General features: G+C 33.7%; 2 long non-coding RNA genes across 2 annotated transcripts; both read left to right on the plus strand.

Annotated features, from left to right (window-relative positions):
- The first annotated feature begins 687 nt into the window (after positions 1-687).
- LOC134270874 (uncharacterized) lies at positions 688-1,766 on the plus strand. Its single transcript, XR_009992906.1, has 3 exons — positions 688-822; positions 1,327-1,412; positions 1,663-1,766. It is a non-coding gene; the product is annotated as an uncharacterized LOC134270874 (long non-coding RNA).
- Positions 1,767-8,165: 6,399 nt separating this feature from the next.
- On the plus strand, positions 8,166-10,419 carry LOC134270881 (uncharacterized). The gene is made up of 4 exons (XR_009992907.1): positions 8,166-8,216; positions 9,043-9,182; positions 9,436-9,567; positions 9,844-10,419. It is a non-coding gene; the product is annotated as an uncharacterized LOC134270881 (long non-coding RNA).
- Positions 10,420-10,961: the final 542 nt, after the last annotated feature.

The raw sequence follows: 10,961 nt of genomic DNA on the forward strand, positions 1-10,961 counted from the left end.
AGGCTTTCTGGAAAGCCAAACTTGTTGAATATTGTTTTTACTACCATAATAGGGTTTTTTTTCATGTACATGTTGCTTATTTCCTTTTACTGTTGCAGTGATGTAGATTTCTGCCATTTTTTTGGATTATAAAAGCCATAAATTGGAATATCTTTTAGAGGAGGAGAAGATTTTTGATTTGAGTTTTGTTCTTTTTCCCTCGTCAATCATTTCGGTGCCCCCCCCCCCCACCCCTTTTCGTTTTTCAAAAATAGTTTAGAATGTTATATTTATTTTTATAGCAATGAAAAATCTTAATTATTGATGTTTTTAAGGGAATCAAATCAAAAGTTTGAAAATATAAATATCATCAAATTACATGTATTAGATAGCTTCACGGTATTTTACGATTTTACGTTATGACAATTCATGCAGTTACGCACGCGTACACTGTACGTCAAAGTAAATATTCCGACTTTGTTATGCTATATTTTATACATTTATATACAAAAATATATGCCATGTTATACATCAAATGAAAGAGAAAGAAAAACTCTACAACAATCAATAAAAAACTGAAAATGTCAAAATTCTTCGTTGAGGCTATGTCAAGAGGTCATAGATGTGCGTATGGATAAACGTTTTTAAACCTGAAGAGGGACAGGTAACTCTCATTTTCAGTCAAATTTCTCTGATTTCAGGAGTTGTCTCCCCTTGAAAAGATCAATAATGGCGGATAAACAATACGGCATGCAGTCTGGTCATCAACAGACAGTTTTGACACCCGTGTTACCCGTATTTCTACCAATCACCTCTGTAACCTTTGCTGTGTTCATCAAACAGGTAAGAAAAACAAGATTTTTCATTCAAATAATTTTGATGAGCTAAATAATAAAGGATATAACATTTTTACATGAACAGACTCCCTCATATAAGAAAATGTCACATTTTACACATTACAGTAATACATTATTCACATGTTCACATTTTCCCCAATTATTATTACACAGTTGAAAATAATCAATGCACAATGAACCAGAAAAACAATTATTACATGTAATATAGTTCACAAAATATATTTTAAATACAAATTTTAAACATTTGAAATGCATGTAGGGTAAACTGGGGTAATTACCCCGACATATCATCAATCCCCCCCCTTTACAGTCTTACAACTTCCTTTTTAATTTTGGATCTGTCAATGATTTACTGTAAGTTTCTTTAGATTTTTTTTATCGTACAGTGATATCTTTTAGATCTGTGTACGTAGTATTTTCTTTGAGATTTATATTTTAACAGTTTTTGTTTCATTTTAAAATAATTTTGTCTATTTTGTTGTTATTTTAGATGATGGACCTCTCTACTTCCTTTTACAACAGGTGCCCCTACAGATTCACAAAGTTCCAGTGTTGAGTTTCCATGACCCCTATTCAGTGAGTGCACAACTTTATGTATTCTACTTTCAAAATTTCTACTACTTGTAATACATTTTGGATTTGATTTTAAATATGCCCTATTTACAGATTCAGATTTTTGTGTGCAAGTATGATATTCGATTCTATCAAGATTAATTTGTCCTAAAGTCAAATTTATACAGTCTTTTAACAAACATTTGTCTTTTTCTGTCATATTTAATTCAAAGTCACTGGGCAACACTGAAGATTTCCACTTATTGCTTTTCAGTCCATGACAGGAAAAGGAAAAGAGTTGACAGGACTTCCCGCACTGTCCCTGGTAGCAGTTTATGAGGGAGCCAACTGCAGTAAACATAGCACGCTTCATCAAAGGTAATTAAGTTGCCGGAGTAGTGTTTGTAGCAATTCTCGTACTCTGTCCTGCATCGAAGATTCAGGTCCAAGGCAAATCTTCTCTGCATGGATTCTCTTATGGCCTTGGTTTTTCCCGAAAACATATGACAGCTGAATGGAGCCTTAGCAGTCTGTTTTCTTGAGAGTCAAAGAAGTGAAGCAAGTCTTTAAGGTTTTCAATCACATGTCCTTGTTTTTCAGATGCACAAGACGCAGCAGCACTGTCTCCATCACTGATGAAATGGGATATGACTAGTGGCCGGTCATCACTTTGTAACTCACCAACACAATTAGCGGCCCATCTCTCTCGTCTCCAATGGTGGTCTCCGGAGGAATGGTTGCAGTGCAGTCTTCATGTCCTGGGCAGGTAACTTCCTTTCCTTTGCTTAATAGGTGTGCACCTTTCTTACATAGTTTATTACCACAGAAAACTGCTACCACATTCTTCCTCTGGGTTCACTTTTGGTATACGTCACTGGGGTGGCAGCTTGGAATGGGGTTTTCCCAATAGCACTGAAGGTGGCATTATTGTTCCGAGCAAAGAGACGTAGGTGAATGCCATCGTGTCAATAAAACATTGTTTTTTTTCACGTGATATACATGTACATGTACATAGTTTTAGCAGATAGTTTATATGTCCTTGGTTTTATACAACAGGAGAAGGTGTGCAATTAATATTTAACCCCTCAATATAATCAGAAAGTGATTTAGGTACATGCTAACGTCAAAGTGTTTGTACAGTATTCGAAGCAACTATTAATCATCTAAAACAACAGTTACTCCAATATTAAATGTGAGCATGGAGCAATGTCTTTAGAATATAATCTTCCAATTTCTGTCAAATAAAGTGATAAAGAAGCTCTACAGTTTTTCCGGTGACAAGTTAACTTTTGTGCAGTAAACAGACGAAACCACATGTCGCCATTGAATCGTAAACACGTAGTAGACTGTCATGCTTTGGGACTCTTTCATTTGATTGAGAACGGGCGTGACAAAAACATTGTCACGTGTAAATAATTGCCTTCCATATAAGGTAGTGGTCTCGACCTGTTTAAAAAATCATGCCTTTATCGATTGTTTACATCTCGTTCAAAGTACTGATCTTGACGCCATTTTGAAACACAGGTCCTAGGGTCATGACCTTAGTGGAAATTACATAATACAGACCCAAAAATTCCAAATCGGACATATGTGACTTTTGTTAACTTTATATAAATAATGCGTGCCATGGCATTGTTAACTTTACATAAATAATAACATGTGCCGTAACACCAATACACTTGAGATAAGACGTAAAAAAAAAAAATCAAATATTTTCTTTGAAATTCTTAACATATGCAGTAATAAAGGTGCACAACTCTAGGACCGTAACAAATTTAGGGCCTCCGACGATTCATATATAAGCTGGCTGCATGAGGCTGTTGCAACCATTGTTTACAACATTGTCTGTGATGTTTATTGTGATGTCACAATGCCGCTGCACACGCACTGACCCTCCAGTGAATACAGCGTCAAACCCAGTGAATACATAGTGTTTTGAACTGTTTGTGCTTGTATAGATTATATAGGAACTATACATAGACAATATTATGTGATATCTCCATATCGTATCACTGTTAAGGAGAGAAATCAACGTGAAATAGATGTGCAAAACACGGGGCCTTTTCAAAACTGAATTTATTTTTATTAAGCTGTTTTATTAGCACAGAACTTAAATACTTATGGAAATCGCATAGTATGTAGTCCACTCTGTACTGTATGAAGTTTAGTACGTCCTATCAATGAACAGTCACATGAAAAAGGCAAAGTTTGTGTACTGAATGCAAGTCAATAACAAATGTCAGTATCATAAGGGCCTACCTCATAAATAGTTTAAATTAAAAATTCAAGCTAGTAATTATTTCTGCATACTTTGTACTTTCTGTTAAGGAAATTATCCTTTATTTATATTCGAAAAATGGTTAAAATCTATCTAGTGTATGCCCTTGGGAAAGATGATTTAATGAGGCATAACAGTGTTTAATATGCCTATTAACCTTTACACAAAAGCATGGCAAAATTAATTAAATGTATTCTCTCTATAATAATTAATAATCAAACTAAACAAAGGTTAAATACATTGGTATTAATAGCCTATTTAAAACCTGAAAATAATATTCTGTTTAATAATAAAATGCATATTTATGCCCCGCCATGAATATGGCTGGGGCATATAGTGTTTGTCATATCCGTCTTCCGTCCTTCTGTCCTTCCGTCCTTCCGTCATACTTTACATTTAGCTCTGTTTAAAGCTAAGTTTCAAAGAATCTATCCAAAATATTTTCATCAAACTTATATGCTGATAGATATTGATGAGAGCTATGCAACTGCATCTGATTCAACATTTTTTTTCTTGATCTTTCCTTTGACCTTGACCCCACTTCTTAGAGTTTAGCTCGGTTTTAAACATACCATTCAAGATGGTGTTATCAAACTTCACATGTTGATACAAACTAGCATGGATGATGCATCTAGGGATGGACACTTCCAGACTTGCTCCAGATGCTGGATCTGACATACATTTTCCAAATAAGTGACCAGATAAAATTTTTTGGAGCAGGTCCATTCCTAAGGAACATTAAAAACACGACTCGTAAATAGGCATACGCCATTTTCGATAGCATTATTTACGATACATAAAAATACTGTGGTATACTCGTCGCATTCGTTACACCTGCCACTGCATTTATTGTCAGGGGTATCGGTGTGGAATTTCATGGTCCCGTGTTCGTGCTGGTTATCTTGCATTACCTTTGTTTATATTTTATTGCAGTTACGTTTATCTAGTATGTTGTTTTGTTTACGGACAACAACTGGTCAAACTGGTTTGACAATGACGCGATTGTCTAAATATAGAGATGTAAACAAAGATGTAAGGTCAAAGGAACGCTAAGGTTTAACCGAACAGAACTTCTTTCAATTTGTTTCAGCAATAAAGAGACAGAACAACATTACTTTTTTTTAAAAAATACTTGGAAAATATCACTAGAGATGGACATTTATTTGCTCTGACAAGTAAAATTTTCTGTTAGACTGGAAAAATGTTTGTCACCAAAATGTCATTTTTTTACGTTTGGGTAAAGGGAAAACAATAATAGCATTAAAGTTTGTTGATATTCTAATCTCACAATTTCAAATGACATTAAATTTACATCCTTTATTTCATGAGTTTATCAGCATTCAGTTGGTCACGTGTACAACACAAAATTGTGAATTTTTGAAAAATCGTGTATGTTATATTGCATTGCAGTATTACCTTATTAAATGTATCATTTGATTTTATTATATAATTAAAAAATTAAAATTAATGAATACATGCGTATGGGACACAATGGTATAATAATCCCAATGATCGATATGTGAGAAAATCGTTTCTCATGATTGCAATCTGTTTTTTTTCTTGTAGTAAATAAACTATAAGATTTTTAATTACATTTGAATCAAATCAAAATCACAAACTTTAAGTTTCACCCGCGTGGCGCAGTTGTTAAAAGAGTTTGCTCTAGAGATTCAAATAAGGTGTAAATTACATGCAGGTTTGAAAATCCTGTGGGATGCATTTGGGATAAACTCTAAATACCAATAAACTGAAATCCCATGTCGCAGTATGTGCTTGCACAAAACGATCCCTCACTACTCAATGGTTTTGAGTGCCGTGTATAGGTAAAAATTTGTAGACTTACATGTAGCTAGCTCCATCGACAAGTGGTAAAATATGTGAAAAATTTCGAACGCAAAACAAACAAAATGTTAAGTTTTCCACTTAGGGGTTCTATATAGAAATTACTTGAAATGAAATTTAAAATACATGAATAACAAAACTTGATGATTAAGTTAATTAAAAGATACATTTGATAAAATAGATAAGCAAGAGTGTTTTATAAAAATTAATTATTATGTCCGAAAAGAAACATTCACACCCAAAAGAGAATAACAAATACTTATTTTAATGAGGAAGAAAAATCAATCTAGTGTCTAGTGATGGTAAATAAATATTAGTGTTGTTTGTTTGTTTCTTGGGACCAAATATCTTGTACACATTTTAAGAGAGTAGGGGTGTTTTGATTCAAATGCTATAGAAATATTGTTCTTTGAAAAGTTTGAGTAAGAAATGGTATGAAAGAAGTTTGAAACCTATGATGAGCCCAAAATAGTATTTTCGAGTTTGGGAAATTTTTTTTTTTTTGTGGTGGAGGTTGTTTGTTTGGTTTGGTCAAATTGTTGATAAGAATATAGTGAAAAATCCAGAACTTTAAACTTAACTGCTCCTTGCAATAAATCAACAGTTTTTTCAATGGATGCACTGTAGCTCTCGGTCTGTGTTTTTTCCCAGGCTCAGGGGTTCAGCTAATTTAACAGCAGGCCCATATCTTGGATTATGCAATGAAAATTTTTGAAATGCGTGTTGTTCTAACAAATCAGTTCTAGCTGCCTTGGGTATCTAACAGCATGAAACTGTTATGATACTTCCCTTGAGATCTTTCAGATTAACAATGTTCAACTCCCATGGTACTTTCAAACTTTGATTCCTACCCTTAGTTTTTTTCCTATGCCCTTGGTGCTCATGAGCATGTGGCCCATGGGCCTCTTGTTTGGATTGTGTATTCCGACAGAATACTTTCAACATTTTTCCTCTGAGTTACATTTTCACGGAAGGTACAAGTCACTTGGATGGCAGCTTGGAATTTGATTTATCCAATGGCTTTAAAGGTGACATTAATGTACCGAGCATATACTTACACTCTTATGGGGGAGGGTATCAAGTAGGCCACATTTTACATTGAGTCCTTGAATGTTCGGCCTTATTTTCTTCATATATTGGCAATAATTTTAACCACTTTGTTGCAGTTCTATTGGCAGTTGATGCTGTTTCAATATTTGCACCAAGAAGCATACCATGCATACCTTCTGTTGTAACACTGGTACCCAGGTGACCGACAGTCATGGCCACATTCAGCTGTGCAGCTCTTTGTCCCCTGCCAGATCTTCTCACCTCTTTGTAGCTAAGCTTTTCTCGGTGACTGGTATAGTGGCACTTCTTACATTGGATGGAAAGGATCCATGCCAGGCCTCCTTTTTCCTTCCCTTGCTGATTCCAGTCAAGTAGACCATCACAGTCTGGAAACTTATGTGAGTTTTCTTTAAATGCATTGTTCCAGATTTAGCAGTCTTTTCTTGATGAAGTACTTTGTATAATTTCCAGGGATATGCCTTTGTTGTACAATCTTCATTTCATGTGCACTAGGTGCCTCGGCTCTTCAAAAGACATCTATAACTGCAAACATTCAATTTTTCTGTGGCCTTACAATGTCCTGAAACTCTTTTTATACCCCCGCTCCGAAGGAGAGGGGGGTATGCTTTTTTACCCTTGTGTGTCTGTCTGTCTGTCTGTCTGTGTCTTGTATGATTCCGTTTTGTGTCCGCCCTTTTCCAGATGCACCAGTAACTGGTGAAAAAAATTTTCGTCACAGTTTTCTCAGCAACTATTCATTGTAGATGCTTGAAATTTTCACACAATCTTCTCTGAGGCATGCCATAAGGTGGGATACATTTTCACTCAAATTCAATGTCAACTTCCTGTTTGTGTGTCTCTCAGTTTCATACATAGCAAATTTTCGTCGCAGTTTTCTCAGCAATTGCTCATTGTAGATGCTTGAAATTTTAACACAATCTTCTCTGAGGCATGCCATGTGATGGGATACATTTTCACTCAAATCGGACATCAACTTCCTGTTGTGTTGTGTGTCTCTCAGTTTCATACATAGCAAATTTTCGTATAGGCAGTTTTCTCAGCAAGCAATGATTAGTGATGCTTGAAAATTTTTTTAACAAAATCTTTTTGAGAAAGCATCTGTATTATGGTGGCATTAATTTTGAAATAGGCCACCTTTTTCCTTCCCTTGCCCCCTCACTTTCATCTTCATGTGTTTTTAAATGCATTGTTCTTGAGGCAGTTTTTCTTGCCATGTAAATTGAACTTTTTATATTCAACATGTGCATATAGTGCTCAAAAGACACATCAGAGTGGGGGTATTTTTCTGTGAGCATTACAATGCTTCTTGTTTACTTAGTCTTCTTATGGGAACAAGACATTTGACTGGATTGGTGGTCCCTTTATTCTTCTGGCCTACAAGAATATTTCAAAATATTATGATGCTTTAAAGCTCAATTTCAATGGAAAAATTTAACAATTTATTTTTATTTTTCAATTTTTGGTAAAATTTTCAGGCCTTCAGTATTGAATTTGGACTCGTGTACTAGGAATATCATAAATGTAGCAAAATTATGATACTGAATTAAAGGAAACTCTTTTTTTCAGGTGTGCATGATGTAACTTCCTAGATGGTGTGTAGGCTGTTTATCAACATGTGAAATCAATGTGTATTTCAGGTTGGTATGTTTATACTGTCAATTTTCTTTCTTAAAAGCCACATGAGGCATTTATTATGCCCCCTTCAAAGAAGGAAGGGCATATTATTGCTTTGCTGTTCTGTTTCGAGCATTAATATGGTCTGTTTATGTATCACGGAAGTAACAATTCATTAACTATAGCATTTGACTGGATTGGTGGAACACAAAAGGTTACAAATGGTATAGGCATACAAGGAATGCAAATCACTTTTTGCTGAATATTCAATTTCAATGGAAAAATTTCCCAATTTTTTTTGCAATATTTTTTTACTTTGTTTTGTCAAAATCTTCATTTTTGAAAATCATGAGAACAGTATTTAAAATCATAATTCCGTAGCAAAATTAGTAAATAATTAAAGAGTCCCTATTTCAAAACTACTTTTTTTCATGTGTGCAGTGCTAACATAATATTCTGTAACTTCCTAGATGGTGTGTAGGCTGTACAAATCAACATACAAATGAAATCAACTGTGTATTCAGGTAGACATTGTGAAAACAATTTATTTGTCAATTTTTTTTTACTGCCACATGTTAGGCAATTTATTATGCACTATTTGAATTCTGCATTTATTGCTTTGCTGCTGTCCCCGTTGCCAGAATTTCGGCCTGTGTCACAAACACTTTCTGTTCATTTTCTTTTCAACCATTGCACATACAGAAATGAAATTTGGTATAAAGGTATATCAAATGAATATCTAGGTCAAGTTATGTTTTGGATAAGAACGAAGACTTTAATGACTTCCTTGTGTGAGAACTAAAAAGGAGCAGATATCTCTCATTTTGACTACAATTTCTCTGATTTCAGGAGTAGTTTCCCCTGTTAAAGATCAATAATTCACAACATACAATGCGGCATGCAGTCTGGTCATCAATGGAGAGTTTTGACACCTGTATACCTGTATTCTACCAGTCATCTTTGTAGCCTTTGTTGTGTTCATCAGACAGGTAAGAAAAAGAGTTAATAAAATTAAATCAAGCTATGTAGTGATATATAGTGAAATTATTTCTTTGTTTGAGACATAAATGCAATCTTGTAGCACCCTCCCTTGGGAATTTGGCAAAATCCCTGATCCATGTAAACCTGGAATTTGCTTATATGGAAGATTAATTCATATTTAAACTTTGAATTTCAAATTGACCTTTGATATACTGTAGATCATATATGTATTATTTTTCAAGGTTCTTTTTATCATTTCAGGGTTTAGGTGAAAGTGGTCTGTCACTGAGTCAACAATTACTGTAGCCAATAGTTGGTGCCATTCACAAGCAGAATAATATACATAAAGCCTGAACATCCATCATGTTTGATCTTAAACTACCAGACTACCAGGTAATATGTTTATTAATGATTGTTATTTTGGCAAAAAAGTGTTGTTTCTGTCTTGGTCTATCATTAACATTAGCTAATTTATTTACTTTGTATTTGAAATACAATTGTCATGTATAGTAACAAAAATTATTTGAATTTTTCTAGTCTTAAAACATTCTTGTATGTAAAATGAGGATGTTTCTATCATTATCATTATATATACCCTGAAAACTTGTACTTTAAATATACATAAAGTATCATAGTAAAAATATTATGGGATTCATTGTATTTCTATAGTGTTGGACAACTGGAGCCTTGCCTAGTATTACTCAAATTTGAGCTATGGGGATAGAGTCCAGAGATATTTTCCCTATGGATGTGTTTCAAAGAATTCTGATGGACCTTGGAGCAGTGTCAGTTATGGGAGATAATTTCACTACTTGTGTTTTTCCAAAAGTTTCCATGTGACCTAGAGATGGACTCAGGCTATTTTCTTGCTACCCATGTTTTTCCAAGATTTTCCATGTGGCCTGAAGCAGGACAAACCACCAGGAATACTATGTGAAGGATCCTTTATAATTTTTGGATGGTTGTGGGAATTTGATGTATTATTGTAGTGTATAACCATGACATTTTTCATGATATATGTAGGATAATAGAAGAATTCATTTTGCTAGATAATTGTTTAAGATTACTTAGGCTTACTGTTTTATCTGAATGAGACTGAATCTTTCAGAGAGCATTTAATTATTTTTTTATCTAGAAGTATTGAGGTTTAAATTATACTTTTTTCCTTTTACTTAAATTTCCTTTTTGAAGTTTATTGTATTCTTAAGATTGAGTCAATATTTATTTGTATGTCTTTGTTTTAAACATTTTTTTCTATACGTGTATAAAGTTTTTTTTTAGATATATTATTTAAGCAAAAAAGAGGTGGAGTTTTTTTTTTACCAGTGATTTGCTGAACGCTGAAAAGAAACTAATTTTAGCTTATTATTTCCTTAGATAATGTTTCTATACATAAGAAATATAGGTAACTGTGGGAGGTTTTTTTTCCTTAGTTATGTTTTTGAATCAGCACTTTTGTCTAAATCTTAAGGTTAAAATCAGGAGGATTTTTTTTTTAATCAGTGCTTGATCACAAAAAAAAAATAGATTTAATACAAGGAAGGTTTTTAGTGCTTACCTGAATATTTGAATTTAAAAGTAAGGGATATATTTAGCACTTGTCTGAATATTTAAGTTTTTAAAAAAAATAGGGAGGTACATGTATTTAAGTTTAAAAATAGGAAGTTATTTAGCGCTTGTCTGAATATTTAGATTTAAATGTGACTGAGGTGTTTGAATATTTAAAAAAAATGAGGGAGGTATTTAGCGCTTGTCTGAATATTTAGATTTAAATGTGACTGAGGTAT

This window comes from Saccostrea cucullata, unplaced genomic scaffold (assembly GCF_032062105.1).
Source record: "Saccostrea cucullata isolate Sc308-1 unplaced genomic scaffold, CSIRO_AGI_Scuc_v1 ctg1414, whole genome shotgun sequence".
Lineage (NCBI taxonomy): Eukaryota > Metazoa > Mollusca > Bivalvia > Ostreida > Ostreidae > Saccostrea > Saccostrea cuccullata.